We start from the raw sequence: 18,458 nt of genomic DNA on the forward strand, positions 1-18,458 counted from the left end.
AAGTTTATGGTGTGTACTAATGTACGATTTTAGTACTAGTATAGACCGCTATATAAATCTTAACTTTATGAAATCGAAAAAGACATTGGGGATGAAATGAATTTGGAAAATGGGCTGGAAAAGAGCATTGGAATTATGTAATGTCAAAAATCCGCAGTGTGTTTTAAGGGTCCTCCACACACCCACATCTTATGTTCTCATATTATTGAACATTACTTTTAACAAGCATATCAACCTTTAAAAACTGTCCAGGGATTAAAATGTAATTTATACTGATTTTTTAAAATAATTATTTTATATAAAAGATGTGTTCTATGAATTTTTCAACTACAATATCAGGGTAAGACAAGGTGAAAATCTTCAAGACCTTTTTTATTTTCATTGTACATCAATGACTAAGAAAATTTTCTCACAAAAAGAAAGTTAACGCCTATGATAATTCTTCTAAAGAGATCGAACATGATCATACCATTTTTATGAAACAGTTCATATTATTTTATGCCAATGATACGGTTATTTTGTCTGAAATTGCAAATGTTTCTCAACATCAATTATTGAATTTTCAATATATTGCAAAACATGGAAACTCCATGTTAATGTTAATAAAACCAAAATTGTGTAATTAATACACAAAAAATGGGAATAGTAATCCATGCTTATCTTTCATACAGAAAATTCCTAATACAACGGGGCTGTGTAATATTTGGACTAAGCACAATTTTCATAGGCTAAATAAATTGTTGCAATGAATCAAAAACCCTAACACCAGTTTTAACAGAAATGGTATAGTGATATGAATGAAGAATGTTTAAAACAAAAGTTTGAATGTGAAAAATATTTAAACATTTTACCAAGAACATTTAGAAATATCTTTTCAAAATTCAGAACAAGTAACCATCGTCTTTCAATAGAGAAAGGTAGATGGAATAATGTTCAAAGAAAAGAAAGAGTGTACAATTTATGTTAATATAATCAAATAGGAGATAAATTTCATTATTTACTGGAATGTAATGAATTTTAAATTAGTATTTGAGAAGATTTTTTATTTAAGAAATACTATATATACATCCAAATATTATAAAATTCTGAAATTGATGCAAGTACTGATCCAGCATTCTAACGAACATTGTGGATATTTATCTCCAAAATTTTTACACCGTCTGTCCTCATGTAATTTTTTGTTCGTCCAAAATTATATCAAATATGTATATATGTACCTGTTGTACAATATACATGGTTTTTGAGAAAATAAATGAATGAATGAATGAATATAGCCAATGCCACATAATCAAAACACATGGCTTTAAATTGTTTTGATAACCAGTGCATAACTGTAGTTTTTACATGTGTATCTTACCTTAAAAACAACATCGGAGGGACAATCGATCTTCTGGAGGTTTGTTGCATAATATTATATTATCATGCGATTAGTTTTTATTAACTGATACAGTTTTTGGTTATAAAAATATTATTTTAATAACTATATAATAACTAAAGAATAACTGAAAATATGGGAGTATATAATAGCATCAATCGACAATCATTGTAAGACATTTATTACCGCGTCCGGTAATTTTCGCTGCGATGAGTGATATCTTCTGAGAGATCTGGGGGTGTACATGGATGCACTCATAGTAAAAGCATAGATGAAAGCCATTCAACGTCGACTATAGTAAAAGACTTTAAATAACGGCACTTATTTTGATTAATGGTCAATTAACAAATAAATATAATATTTCATATAAACCTACTCTGCTATTCATTAAACGAATGCATCACACTGAATAAGAACGAGGGCGCTTTTGATTGGCATTCGGCAGGAACCTGGCCGTAATTGAAAAGTAAAAATTTTATTGACATGTCACATGAAATTTTAACATTTTTATAATTTATCGAATTCCTGTGCAACAGGAACGGAAAATATTTTCCCGAAATTGAGCTTTGATTTGCTAAAAAAAATAACTTGAAAATTGGCCATATCAGACATTTGGTACAAAATTGTACATTTTGAAACACATTTTTCTAAAAAATTTTCTATGTCTGGGTCTTCTCTCCATGATTTTGAAACGTTATTTGTGTGTATTTTAATTCAAAGAAACGATTACACTTTTTTAAAAAATGGAGAGAAGACCCAGAGACCACGAAAAATGAACTTTTCCCAAAAAAATCCAAATGTGTCAATGTGGAGCGTCTTTGTCCTTTTAAAGACATACAAGTACATGTGTAGCGGTGATAGCTCTGAAAGTTAGGCTACCTGTTCAGTGCACTCGAAGCGAAAAGTTTTTGGTTCGAGCCTGGCATGGGGCGTTAATTTTTTTTTATTCAGGCAAGCAACCATTTAATTTGTCAGTTTCGTTTTATGTACTGATGTATTAAAATTTTGAATTAGATAAATTTTGGTTCAGTTTGGTTCTCAAGCGAAATCAATTCTAATCTTCTATTTTATAATGTACATGTACACGTATCATGCATCTATGCATTAAATATATTTTAGGTTTTATTTTTTGTGAAATATTACTATGTTATAGTACCCCCTAGAAAAAAAATGGACATAAATGTTACAATTTCACAATGTCTTTCAAACTAAATGGAAAAAAAAACCATGAACGTGTTTGTAAAATCTGACCAGGTATGTTCAGCCAACCAAATCATGGACATTTAAACCATAAATGTTTCGTACAAATGATTCCTGCAGATCACCCGCCAAATGCGCCCATCTTCTTTCTTTTACCTACACTATGAATTACACGGATAAAGACAAAGGAGACAACTTTTAATGTAGACACCGCAAATTGAACAAACCAATGGGCGTCGCGATGTCCATAGAGAAAAACATTTTCAATCCGTGAAATTAATCCTCTTTACAGAACTAGTAAAACCTTACTAAAACATGCAAAAACTGACTCAAGTTCAAGCTCACTAAGGATTAAAGGTATAAGCTAGATGTATGGTTTGAAACTTTCAAAGAACATCCCTTAACTTGTTAAATCTGTAATTACAAGGATGGGGTTTGTTGATAAGCAGAGTGTGTCATGGACAAGTAAATGCTAAGTCATATGGGCAAGTTCACATTCACGTCCATTCCCTGACTATTTTTAAATATAGATACATTGTCTGTTGATACGCTATACAAAATGTTTATAACCTTATTAAGTGACATGACCTTGACTTAAGGTTTCTACTTTAGTCCACACCTACAACGGAAGACCTACTCGTTGCTTTGCAACGAGCTCGGCTCTAGTTATTAAGGTCTTCCGTCTTCACGGAAGACCTTATAGTGATTGTATTGTTTCTTATTATTAAGGTCTTCCGTCTTCACGGAAGACCTTATAGTGATTCTATTGTTTCTTATTATTATTATTAAGGTCTTCCGTCTTCACGGAAGACCTTATAGTGATTCTATTGTTTCTTATTATTATTCTTTTTTTTTAGACAAAATTTTGTGCAAGCGATTTCTCGTAAACTATTCGGTGGATTTCAATGAAAATTTCAGGAATTATAGGTCATTATATGAATTTTATATAAAATTCCGTTTGTTGGAAAATTCGGTACCAATGCCAAGTTATGGGCAATTTCCTGATTTTAAAATGCAATTTTGTCTTCGAGTGTTCTCGAAAACGGCTAAAGATATTAACTGGAGACTTGTTAGAGATGATAGACCATGAGTTATAGATGTGCAATTTTGACTTCGTTTGCGTCGTAAGTACTTCCGGTTGCTACAGGAAGTGAATTCAAAATGTACACTTTTTCAACTTTTTTTGTTTTTCAATATTTTTCTTTGATATAATTAATGGTAATTAAGACCCTACTGGAAAGGCCTAATATATAATTTATTTTAGAATTGATCAATCCACACACTAGATATTCGCATTTAAAAATCTGAAGCGTGTCCAAGATGGCGGGGCGTCTCCGTGAACTCCGCCATTAAGCAAGTCGGGTTCTAGAAGGTCAGCTGAGCGTTTAGATGAACGAAACTTCTACCAAAAAGATTTATGAAATGTAAAGTATTATTTAGATTGCTACATCGCAATTACGTTGCACTGAGTATAGTTTTAATATGAGGTTTCCTCAAACGTCTATTGAAATTGCTTTTGTCTGCATCTCAAAGTAGAATACAACATGACTACAAGTGGAAATACGATGACAACAATCTTTTGTTTTGCACCAGGGAAAACTTATCCTAAACCATGGTTATAAGTAATAGCTTTTCAAGAAACTTGCCTGACTTAATATTCACTATGTTTCTGGAGTATTACTTGACTTCTGTTTATTTTTCCACGCAGGCTTGTGACATATTATATGAATAGAAAAGACAAAAATAAGAAAAACATTTTTAAAAAAGATTGTTTATTAAAGGTTATATAAATATTCTTGAAATAAATGCAAGTTATTGAACATAAATAGTATCACATTCCTTGACCGTCGGAGGGCGAGTGATTTTTTTTACAGTGAAATATTCCCGTCTTTTCATGAACGTGTAACCCATCTCCACTTTGGGGGAAACAGGATACAAAATTCGTGGAAAATCTTACCGAATTCACAACTTTAGTGTTATTTGGCCGTATACGATATTATATTTGTATAATGTGATAAATATACTTTCTAACGCTCGAAATTCCGGTTTTAAGAACATACATTTCTAATTTTCATTGAAGCTATCAAATCCATCAAATAGATCATATATTTCAAAGGAATAGCGTTAAGAACTACTTGTGAAGTTTGGCACGAAATAATGTATCGTGACCCGACTTAAGTAGTAGACAAATGGTGACAATAGTGCAGAAATATATAACATTGGCATGCCTGTATATGGAGTTGCATGGAATAAAAAGTTGAATACATATCGAAAAAAGGAAAGAAAACAGTATCATCTGTTCATCACTAATAGAATATCTATCCTACAAATTACTGTTAAAACTCAAGTAACAAATTCCGATGTGATCATCTTGAGCAAAGTTTAGCAAGCTGGCTGTCATTTTATAATTCCAAACTGAATTTTTAAAAAAAATGTAATGTATGTTGGAATCAAAAAACCAATCTTGCGATATTCGAATGTTAAATTTGAAGCGGGTTCCAAAAGGCGTAATGGGTACCGCAATGGATTTTCACGCTGGCGACCCGGGTTCGATCCCCCTTGTGTCCGATTTTTAAAATCTCTTTTTAAGTCTGATTTTAAGTTGTTTTTTTCTGAATCGGACGGAAGACCTCTCGTTGCTCGCAACGAGTTTCGTTTCTAGTTATTATTATTATTATTATTATTTTTTTTTTAGACAAAATTTTGTGCAGGCGATTTCTCGTAAACTATTCAGTAGATTTTAATGAAATTTTCAGGAATAAAAGGTCACTATATGAATTTTATATAAAATTCCGTTTGTTGGAAAATTCGCTACCAGTGCCAAGTTATTGGCAATTTCCTGATTTTAAAATGCAATTTTGTCTTCGAATGTTCTCGAAAATGGCTCAAGATATTAACTGGAGACTTGTTAGAGATGATAGACCATGAGTTATAGATGTGCAATTTTGCCTTCGTTTGTGTCGTCAGTACTTCCTGTCGCTACAGGAAGTGAATTCAAAATGTGCACTTTTTCAACTTTTTTTGTTTTTCAATATTTTTCTTTGGTATAATTAATTGTGAATGGAGACCCTACTGGAAAGGCCAAATATATAATTTATTTAAGAATGATCAATCCACACACTAGATATTCGCATTTAAAAATCTGAAGCGTGTCCAAGATGGCGAAACTTTAAAAGGCGTCTCCGTAAACTCCGCCATTAAGCAAATCGGGATTTCAAAATAAAATGTTCTAGAAGGTCAGCTGAGCGTTTAGATGAACGAAACTTCTACCAGAAAGATTTATGAAATGTAAAGGATTCTTTGGATTGCTACATCGCAATTACGTTACATTGAGTATAGTTTTAATATATGAGGTTTCCTCAAACATCTATTGAAATTGCTTTTGTCTGCATCTCAAAGTAGAATACAACATGACTACAAGTGGAAATACGATGACAACAATTTTTTGTTTTGCACCAGGGAAAACTTATCCTAAACCATGGTTATAAGTAATAGCTTTTCAAGAAACTTGCCTGACTTAATATTCACTGTTTCTGAAATATTACTTGACTTCTGTTTATTTTTCCACGCAGGCTTGTGACATATTAAATGAATAGAAAAGACAAAAATAAGAAAAACATTTTTTTTAAAGATTGTTTATTAAAGGTTATATGAATATTCATGTAATAAATGCAAGTTTTTTAACATAAATAGTATCAGATTCCTTGACCGTCGGAGGGCGAGTGATTTTTTTTTTTCAGTGAAACATTCCAGTCTTTTCATGAATGTGTAAACTCCACTTTGGGGCAAAACAGGATACATAATTCGTGGAAAATCTTACAGAATTCACAGCTTTGGTGTTACTTGGCCGTATACGATATTATATTTGTATAATGTGATAAATATATTTTCTAATGCTCAAATTCCGGTTATAAGAACATACATTTCTAATTTTCATTGAAGCTATTGAAACGGTTTAGAGTTATAGTTATTGCCCTTTTGCTACATTGCTTTAATCAATAAATAATTGTAAATAATGTAATTAACAGGTATTTGATTGAATGATTTTACAAGAAAGGATGTTTTATAAATAAAAATACAACAAAAACATATCTTTGGTTAAGATGAGCAAAGTATGCTCGGAAATTTACGGAAACGTATTCCGGCACTTATAATCATTGACATAAAGATCATATTAGTAGGCAGATGGTCAGTGTTGTTGGTGTCGTACATTTGAAACCAAGTTGTTGGTTGAAGTTTGGTCAAGTGACAATTGTAAGTCAAACGGGTAATTATAACAACTGTGAAAGCAATTAGTGTAGCAGATATACTTAACATTGAACGTGTCGAGCCAGTTGACAGGTTCATACGAATTGGTATATAGATAATCAAGGGGTTATGGTATTACCAAGTGGCATTTGTTTAGCCAAGTGGCAATTGGCGTTTGTATAGCTACAATGTAAGTTGCAATCGGCATTGGTATAGCCAAGTGGCAAGTGGCGTTCGTATAGCCAAGTGGAAGGGGTGTCTGTACATATTGTTAATCATTCACTAGGCAAGTGTCCTTTATATTTGTATATATTGCTTCAACTTGATACTAGGCAAGTGTCGTCCGTATTTGTATATATTGCATTTTGTCTGTATATTTTGCAGTCTTACTTGTCTTTATAAGACTTGGGCATAGACATTCCAAGTACATTCAAAAAGTAGATCGCTCGGGTCCCGCACGTTACACTATCAAATCCATCATATAGATCAAACATTTCAAAGGAATAGGGTTTAGAACTACTTGTGACGTTTGGCACGAAATAATGTATCGTGATCCGACTTAAGTAGTAGACAAATGGCGACAATAGTGCAGAAATATATAAAATTGGCATGTCTGTATATGGAGCTGCGTGGAATAAAAAGTTGAATGCATTTCGAAAAAAGGAAAGAAAACAGTATCATCTGTTCATCACTAATAGAATATCTATTCTAAAAATTACTGTTAAAACTCAAGTAACAATGTCCGATGTGATCATCTTGAGCAAAGTTTGGCAAGCTAGCTCTCATTTTAAAATAAATGTAAAGTATGTTAGAATCAAAAAAAGCAATCTCGCGATATTCGAATCTTAAATTTGAAGCGGGTTCCCAAAGGTGTATTGGGTACCGCAATGGATTTTCACGCTGACGACCCGGGTTCGATCCCCCGTGTTTCCGATTTTTAAAATCACTTTTTCAGTTTGATTTTACGTTTTTTTTTTCTGAATCGGACGGAAGACCTCTCGTTGCTCGCAACGAGTTTCTTATTATTATTATTATTATTAGGTCTTCCGTCTTCACGGAAGACCTTATAGTGATTCTACTGTTTCTTATTATTCTTATTATTATTATTCTTTTTTTTGACAAAATTTTGTGCAGGCGATTTCTCGAAAACTATTCAGTGGTTTTTCATGAAACTTTCACAAAATATGTGTCATTATATGAAGTTGTTACATCCGAAGAGTAATTTGGAAAATTCGCTTCTGGTGCCAAGTTATGGACAATTTCCTGAATTTTAAAATGCATTTTGTCGCGCACTTTTATCGAAAATGGCTAAAGATATGAACTGGAAACTTATTGGAGATGACAGATCATGATTTGTTGACCATTGCAGAATTGCCTTTTCGTGCGTCGTCAGTACTTCCGGTCGTCACGAATTGCAAACTTAAAAAAATCGTATTTTCTAACTTTTTTGTTTTTCAGTATTTTTTTTTTTTTTGGTATGGTAATAGAAACCCTTTATAATGCTTACTATTGAATTTGTTTGAATGTTGATAAATCTAAAGTCTAGATATTTGCATTGAAAATCTGAAGCGGGTCCAAAATGGCGGCTGTCTCTGTCAACTCCGCCATTTCGCAATAGGGGTTTATGGAGGCAGCTGAGCGTTTGATTAAACCATTCTGACATAAGGATACATGAAATGTAAAAAACTACTTCGACTCTCACTTAGTAGTGAAATGGTTGGAGGAGTTACCTCCCGTTACTTGTTTATATTATAATAGATAATCAATGTAAATATTGTAATTAATTGGTCAATTGACAAAAGAATTATACAAGTATTATTGATAAATGATGTTCTGTTAGAAAATAATAATAGTGTTGCCAAAAGAAAGGCAGTCTGTTTTATTTTATCAATATGATATCTGATAACTTATGATCATTGATTAAGTTGAGGTACAAGGGGGCAGTACAGCCAACTGGCTTGTGTCTTCACTTTGGTACAGAAACCAATTGGTTTATCGATCAAATAGGATTGTGCAAAGTTGCCGTAGTCAGTGACTAGTTAAAATATAGCTGTGTGACATTAGCTATAGGTTTGTCATTAGGACAGAGAAGCTCTTACAAAGTTAAATCATACTGTGTAAGTATATTGTAGCCACTTGGCTAGAGTTATGTAGGCAACTTGGTAAGCAGTTATACACCAGGCAGATGTTAAAGGCTAAATCAAGGGGCACCAGGCAAATAGAATGATGTTGACTTATATAGTCAGTTGTACGAGTATAGTGAGGCAATTATCATATGGCACCAGGCAGGTGCCGGTATTAACTGAAGATATATAATTATACAAAGCACTTAGGTCATTTGATTTAAAGACACCAGGCAGGTGTCATATTATTATCTGTATATATTGCATTCAATCATATCCCCAGTAAAACTCGGTAATCCGAGCACGGACCTACTGACCGCTCAGATCCGACACGTTACAGTAGTACGTTGCAATTGAGTGTCAATCTTAAAACTTAATTTCCGTTTCACTGCTTTAGTGTAACTGGGCTAGATACGATATGTAATGTGTATAATGTGTTACATATACTTTCTTAACGTCAAAATAAAATAAAGGCGCTAAGAATGTTTTATTTTTAAAATTTAATTGATGCTATCATACCTATATCTAATAGATCAGTCCAAAGAAAAGGCGCAAATATTTACTCGTGGCGTTTGGCGCGAAATTATGAATGCTTTTTATAATTCTTAGACAGGTGAACTGTTGCAAAAGTACCCTGGTATACACAAGTATATTTAGAGCAGTACTCCCAATAGCTTAATGGTTAGCGCGTTGGGGATATAAAAGTAAAAAAAAAAGCGCATTCACGTTGGCGACATGGTTTCAATCCTCCTTGTGACCAAAATTTTTAATATCTTTTCAGCTCGGTTTTACGTGGGTTTCTTTTCCTAAAACGGACGGAAGACCTCTCGTTGCTCGCAACGAGATCGTATCTAGTTATTATTATTATTATTATTCTTTTTTTGACAAAATTTTGTGCACGCGATTTCTTGAAAACTATTCAGTGGTTTTTCACGAAACTTTCACAAAATATGCGCCTTTACATGAAGTTGTGCAGTCTGTAATTGTTTTTGGCAAATTCGCTTCCGGTGCCAAGTTATGGACGATTTCCTGATTTTAAAATGCGATTTTGTCGCCCCTTTTTATCGAAAATGGCTAAGGATATGAACTGGAGACTTTTTGGAGATGATAGATCATGACTTTGTGGTTTGCAGAATCGACTTTTCGTGCGTCGTCAATACTTCCGGTCGTGACGAGATGCAAATTTAAAAACTCTATTTTTCTAACTTTTTTGTTTTTCAATATTTTTCATTTATTTTTGGAATGATAATAGAGACCCTTTGATCGATGCTTACTATATACGTTGTTTGGATTTTGGTTAATCAGAACTCTAGATATTAATTTTTGAAAATCTGAAGCGAACCCAAGATGGCGGCTGTCTCTGTCAACTCCGCCATTTTGCGAATAGGGGTTTATGAAGCAACCTGAGCGTTTGACTAAATGATACATGAAAAGTAAAAAAACTACGTGGACTTTCACCTAGTAGTACGCTGCAATTCAGTGACAATCTTAAAACTTAATTTCCGTTTTATTGCTTTAGTGTAATTGGGCTAGATACGTGTGTGCAATGTGTTAAATTTACTTTCTTAACGTCGAAATAAAATAAAGGCGATAAGTGGAAGTTGTTTTATTTAATATTTAATTTCATTGAAGCTATCACACCTATTTGATAGATCAGTCCAAAGGATAGGCACGAATATTTACTCGTAGTGTTTGTCGCCAGATTATGAATAGTGAACCGCCTTTTATGATTCTTAGACAGGTGTACTGTTGCAGGTGTACTGTATACATAACTATATTTAGAGCAGTATTCAAAATTTATTAGTTTTTCACAACGTAACCACTGTGTTTCCCATGCATACTTGAGTCATATTAAACTGAAAAAGACAGAAATAAGAAAACCTTTTTTTAAATAAGATCGTCTAATGGAGTTTATATTAACATTCTTTTCTCAAAGATATTTAAAGTTGAACATTGAACACAAATGAAATCTGATTCCTTGACCGTCGAAGGGTGAGACATGTCTTTCATCGAACCATTTCTACTTTTTCATGAAGGTGTAAAGAATCGGGTTAGTTCACTTTGGGGATAAACGGGTAATTAAAAAAAAATAAAAAATGATTACCATTTCACTTCTTTTGTGTTACTTACCTATATAAGATATAGAATATGTACAAGCTGTTAAATATACTTTCTAAACCTCGCAATTTAGGCTTAAAGAACTTTTTTTCTTTTTTCTTTATTCTATTGAAGCTATTACACCTATTTAATGAAGCATTTCAAAGAAAAGGCGTGCAGATTAACTTGTGGCGTTTGGCGCGAAATTATAAATAGTGGCGCGCATTTCGTGATTCTTAGACAGGTGTATTGTTGTATATTCAAGAACATTTATAGCAGTGGACTAAAACGCGTAATTTAAGCGTGTTGGGAATAAAGAGGAAAAAAGCGCGTTGGATTTTCTTTGTGACCCAATTTATTTTATCACTTTTTAAGCTCGATTTTAGGTTCTTTTCCTGAATCGGACGGAAGACCTCTCGTTGCTCGCAACGAGATCGTTTCTAGTTATTATTATTATTATTATTTTTCTTCTCGGGAAAATTTTGTCCGCGAATGATCTTGTAAACTACACATCCGATTTAGGTGAAATGTTTTTAGGGTCAGTAGACATGTTATGTAGATTTGCGGAATCAAGGTCATTTTGCGCGCACGTGCTTGCAAGAGCGCGCACGTGCAAAACTTGAAATGACCAATATATAATGGATAAAACAGTAACTATTCTATTTTTTAACAAATTGTTTTGAAACTCATAATGTAAGGATATATTAGTACTATGCACAAGATGACATGGTCAAAATAGCAAGATCTCACGCGCATGCACGTGCACTTTGCTCTGATTGGCTGAAACTAAAGTCTCTATATCTTTCTTGTTTTTTGATAAAATCATTTGAAATTTTGAACATAGTCATACATTAGGGAGATCTACAGCCTGTAATATAAGAATTATCATGAAATCATGTGCATGCACGTGTGCTTGCAAGAGCTCGCACGTGCAACAAGAGAAATGTCCAACATAATTGATACAGACGTAACTATTCAAATTATTCATGAAATGCTTTGAAACTCACATTATAAGTATATATTAGAAGCATAGACAAGGTGACATGGTCAAAAAAGCAAGATCTCACGCGCATGCACGTGCGCTTTGCTCTGATTGGCTGAAACTAAAGTCTCAATATCTTTCTTGTTTTTTGACGAAATCCTTTGAAATTTTAAACATAGGCATGTATTAGGATATCCTACAATAAGATATATAGCAATTATCATGAAAACGCGTGCATGCACATGCGCTGCAATCTGATTGGCTTATGCTTTAAATAGTATAACTCCCTTGGTTTTCAACCAAACAGGATGGGATTTGGAACATAGATAGATATAATGGACTTCTACAAGATGGTATTGTCATCATGCACATGCATACACGTGCGTGTACGTGCACTGTAATCTGATTGGCTGAAACTTTAAACAGCTATAACTCCCTTGGTTTTCAACCAAACGGGGTGGGATTTAGAACATAGATAGATGTAATGGACTTCTACAAGAAGGTATGGTCATCATGCTCATGTATGCATGTGCTTCCACGTGAAATGAGTAAAATCAAAAATACAGTTTAATGAGCGTATTTTTTAAATACTTTTGGATTAAATACTTTAATATTTAGTATATTAAAATATATAGATTGTATAGACAAGATGATATGGTCATTATGCACATGCATTCACATGGCACGCGTGGAATTCTAAAATATGAATGAACTTGGTACTTTCTCCTGGGTAAATGTTGTTAAAACCTCAAATGCATAGAGTTTGTCTTATTTAATGAAGCTTACAGGGAATGTGGCACCAAAAGGAAGTTGGGGAGCGTTTGGGGAACGTCTGTAACGGTCCCCGTTACAATTAGCACTAGTTTGTATCGATTTTATGTGTCTAATTTCTTTGTGTTTCATTGGTGATAATTAAAATTTTGATAGATAATATAATTTATCTGTGGCAAACTTACAAACTCTTAATTTTTAACTTTGATGGTGCTCATTTTTTCCTTTCCTGGAATCAAAGAATTTAAGATTTTTTTATATATCAATACGTACACTATTTAACAACTGTTCAATAATAATACTTAAAAAATTACTTCAAGCCACACTATAACACCTTTCCTCTTTTAAAAGTGTTCATAATATTTGAAATATTTTGCAACTGTAATTCTCTTCTACATTTAAAGATTGTTATGTCCCTCCATATTAAGAAGAGATCTGGAAAACAAAATTCTGTGCTAAAAATAGACCACGTGCTGCTATCCATGAACTACTTTCATGGTTCTTTACACTCTTTTTGAAGACAAAGGTACCTCGTTTTGAACTTGAAATTATCATTTGAAAGTGCAAAATTTAGACATTTTCTCAACAAATGGTTGTAGAGAGAACATTAATACACAGTTTGCATATTTTTTTTTATTTTTTAAGGCTCTGCTGAATTCTTTAGCTGCGCAGTTCTAAAGAGCACATCAAAAGCATTTTTCTGCAAAAGTATAGATTATATATACACAAAATGCATTCAGTTATGCATATTTATTGTATCTTTATCATAAGGACTTAAATTTTGATCAAAATATAATGTATTTTAGCCATTTGAAGAAATGTTTACATTTTGTTCTCACTGCACTAAAGATGGCCGTACATCCCCCTTAAGCGGTTTTAATTTTATGGCGCTAGTCCACGAACTTTTTGATAACCCCTCGTATGTGTAAAGGGAAACAAAAATTCTGAATTTATGGTCCCCGCCCCCACCCTGGGACCTGAGGGGTGGGCCAAAGCCAATAAATTTAATGAAATCTTTAAAAATCTTCTTCTTTACTCCTGGACATCAAGCAGCCAAACTGTTGGCATGAATGTAATGAGCAATGAGTCCTCTACCAAAATTGTGAAATTCATGGCCCCAGGGTCAGGGGTTGTAGTGCTAGGGCGGGGTTCTTTGAAAATCTTCTCTGCTCCTGGCTATTAAATAAACTAACTAAGCACATAGTTATGATGAGCAAGAATGTCTCTTCCAAAATTGTGAATGTTACGGCCCCAGAGTCAGGGGTTCTGGTGTTAGGGCGGGGCTTTATTGATTATACAGTGAAAATGCATTAATACTGTGAAAATTTTTTCCTATGTTCCTGGCTATGAAATAAACTATGTACATTGTTATGATGAGTAAGAATGCCTCTTTCAAAATTATGATTTTTTTGGCCCCAGGGCTAGGGGTTCTGGTGTTAGGGCGGGGCTCTATTGGTTATATAGTGAAAATGCATTAATTCTTTGAAAATCTTCTCTGCTCCTGGAAAAAAAATAAACTAACAAAGTACATAGTTATGATGAGCAAGAATGCCTCTTTTAGAATTGTGAATTTCATGGCTTGGTCAGGGATTTTGCCAGTTGGTGTAAAAGGGAGGAGTTGATTATACATGTATAGTGAAAATACATTAATTCTTTGATTTTTTTCCCTCTGCTCCTGGGTATTATGCCAATGATCTAAGTATATGTATGGTGAAAAAAGGTAAATCAAAATTTCATGACGCCTGGTGGGGGGGGGGGGGGGGGTACATAGTCTGAAAATATAGGTATTATTCAACCATCGTGATGAAATAAAATTTATGATAAAATTCCAAAATTTTGAAATAAATGGCCCCAGGGTCAGCGGTTCCTTTGGGGTGGGGTGCACAGCTGGTTATAAAGTGGAAGTGCATTTTCTCTTTTTTTCTCTCTGAAGTACTTCTGGGTATTAAGTAACTAGAGTAAGGATACAAAGTGTATATCCATAATAAGCAATCGTGCCTCTTATAAAATTGTGAATTTCATAGCCTGTGGTTTAAAACACGAACAAAATTCAACTGTTCGAAAGTTGTTACACGATACTCAGGTGACCTATAAGGCCCGTGGGCCTCTGTTTAATATGTGTTATGTGAATGTGTAGATATTGTTCTAAAATATCTTGAGATCTAAAATAATAATTCCTATCATAAAACAGACAGGGAGTAGTGGGGAGTAGGGTGGACAAGTGTAAAATATTTTTTCTTGCTGCCACAAACGATACTACATGCCTGTACGTATAATTATACTTGCTTTTTAATAGTTGAATTTTTTTATTTCTTCAGGCTATTGTTTATTTCTTCCTCAAAAGGACTTAACTTCTCCCATAGTTTTATTCATTACATCTGATGCACAAGCGACCCTTTCCTGAAGAATGATGCTCGTAAGCTACATGTATAACAGATACCTAAACAATGTCACTGGCAATAGCTACCATGGGCAGCTTTAAACTTGTGGAAAGAAAATAATTTATAGACAGATACTTTTGAATACGAATACATACATGTAATTATCTCACCAGCGTGTCACTGTGCAACAAAGTCGTCAGCAATTTATTTGTCCTCTGAACGGGTGATACGTTTTGAATGGCACTAATATTGATATTTTTTTGCACTAAACAACACTATGGTGCTGCTTTAGACGTTGCAGATCTACTTTTATTTACCGGCCATGTTAATCTTAAAACCGGAAGTATGAGTTCGGAAATTTGAATCTCGATCCCGACTCAAATTTGACATCGGAAAGAAAAAAATCTGTTTTTCTTAATTTTATTTATTTTTTTTTTCTGAAAATTCAAAAACTTGAGAGGCGGGTTTGTAAACCTAAAAAATAAAAAAAAAATGCTGGCCTTATTGCTTTTGCAAAGTTTAAGGTCCCAACTGCCACTTTTCTCTTCCTTTATTATAAGTACAAACCAGTAGAGTCTCGACAGAGAATTCCGGTTTTTGTTACCAATCAAAGTTGAGTGTTTATAATTTTCACATCCAACCACGAACGACACTTTGGAATCAATCTTCTTGGTGAGGCTTTTAACAGCCAACTGACCATATCGGGCGCGGATTCAGGAATTCTCCTCCCTCACAAGAAGGAAGGACATATTGCTTTGCTGTCCATTATCAGTTTCCGTTTAATTTCTTTGCAGAGATTGCACATATTGAAATGAAATTTCACAAGGATATCTAGGTAAAGATTTCGCCCGCTTGGCGCAATGGTTAGAGCGTCTGCTCTAGAGTCGCAAAGTAAGGAGTCCGAAACCCTCTGGGGGATGTGGAGACCGGCCCCTCGGATGAGACCGTATAAACCGAGGTCCCGTGTCGCAGTAGGTGCTGTCATGAAAAAGATCCCTCACTGCTCAATGGCCCTTGGTGCCGAATATAGGACAAACTTTGTAGCTCAACCAACAGGTAGTGGCATCTCCATATGAATGAAAATTCTCGAGAGTGACGTTAAACAACATACAATAAATCAATCAATCTAAGAAAGTTTAGGGTACGATCGAGTTATGCCCCTTGGATTTAGAAACAAGAGGCCCATGGGCCTTATAGGTCACCTGAGCATCATGCAACAACTTTCCATGAATTAGTTTAGTTCATGTTTTAAACTAGACACCATGGCATTCAAAATTTTGAAAAAGAAACCATTACGCATCATTACGATACACTTAGATTTAACGTATTTTCACTATAACCAATACAGCCCCGCCCTAACACAAGGACCCTTGACCCTGGGGCCATAAAATTCACAATTTTAAAAGAGGCGTTGTTGCTCATCATAACTGTGCTTAGTTAGTTTATTTAATACCAAGGAGCAGAGAAGATTTTCAAAGAATACAAGCATTTTCACTATGTAATCAATAGAGCCCTGCCCTAGCATCAGGACCTCTGACCCTGGGGCCATAAAATTCACAATTTTGGAAGAGGAACTCTTGCTCATCATAACTATGTGCTTATTTAGTTTATTCAATACCCAAGAGCAGAGAAGAAGATTTTCAAAGAATATTTATTTTCACTATATAATCAATAGAGCCCCGCCCTAACACCAGAACCCCTGACCCTGGGGCCATAAATTTCACAATTTTGGAAGAGGCAATCTTGCTTATCATAACTATATACTTAGTTAGTTTATCTAATACCCAGGAGAGAGAAGAAGATTTTCAAAGAACTTTGTGTATTTTCACGATATAATCAATAGAGCCCCGCCCTGACACCAGAACCCCTGTCCCAGGGGCCATAAAATTCACAATTTTGAAAGAGGCATTCTTGCTCATTATAACTTTGTGCTTTATTAATTTATTTGATACCCAGGAGCAGAGAAGAAGATTTTCAAAGAATTAATGTATTTTCACTATATAATCAATAGAGCCCCGCCCTAACACCAGAACCCCTAACCAAGGGGCCATAAAATTCACAATTTTAAAAGAGGCATTCTTGCTTATCATAACTATATACTTAGTTTATTTAATACCCAGGAGCAGATAAGATTTTCAAAGAAATATTACACTTTTACTATATGATCTATATAGCCCCACCCTAATCCCAGAACCCCTGACCCAGGGGCAATGAATTTCACAATTGTGGTAGAAGACTCAATGCTGATTATCATCATGCCAACAGTTTGACTGCTAGATGTCCAGGAGCAAAGAAGAAGATTTTTAAAGATTGCATAAATTTTGGTGGTTTTGGTCCCAACCCTAAGGCCCCAGGGGGGCAGGGGCCATGAATTCCACAAGTTTTGTTCCCCTTCACCCATAGATGCTGTATACCAAATTTGCTTGAAATTGGCTCAGCCGTTCCAGAGAATAAGCTGAAAATGTTCAAAAGTTTACAACCGATTGACGACGAACGACGTACGACGACGGACAAAAACAGATAGCAATAGGCCACCTGAGTGACTCAGGTGACCTAAAAATACTTGGGGCAAGGGGGTTTGTACAAGTTCTTTTTTCCATGACACATAGGGAGATAACGAACTGTAATCAAGCTCAAAAGTCAATATACTTTGTAAAAATACAAAACAGGAGCAGAGTAAACACTGACCTCAAAAACATCAGAGGTGGGATCAGGTGTCATGGAGGAGTGAGCATCCCCTGCCGACCGGTCACACCAGCCCTCAGCTCCTTGTCATGAAATAACGGGAAAAATCGGTCGTCGATTAAGTGTATAAATAATAGACAAATAATTAGTATGAAAAATGTCAGTCATAGGGCTGGGCAAAAATATCGATATTTTGGTATATTGCAATACAATGACAAAAGATATCGTATTGCAATTCGTTTTTGTAATATCGATATATCGGGACAATGCTTAGACTAAGGAATTTTATCATTAAATGTAAAAATAAATTTAGGAAAGACTTGTAATTGTAACGTGTTGAGGGGTCGTACCTGGTTGATTCCAGGATCTCGGTAAAGATTGATATTTACAATAAATAATTTTCCTCTTAAAAATAATTGGATAAAATGATTGGCCTGCAAATATATACAAAAATGGCCCTTCCCTTACTTAGGGGGAAATCACACTTGAATGTCGGCCTTATATTTACAAAAATTCTGGGTTCACCCAATGGCACCGGACCGACACCAATATTGCCTGAATCAGGCTCGTAGTGTCAGTCACGACGCTAAGTCCAA

This window comes from Saccostrea cucullata, unplaced genomic scaffold, assembly GCF_032062105.1.
Source record: "Saccostrea cucullata isolate Sc308-1 unplaced genomic scaffold, CSIRO_AGI_Scuc_v1 ctg5623, whole genome shotgun sequence".
NCBI classification, from domain to species: domain Eukaryota; kingdom Metazoa; phylum Mollusca; class Bivalvia; order Ostreida; family Ostreidae; genus Saccostrea; species Saccostrea cuccullata.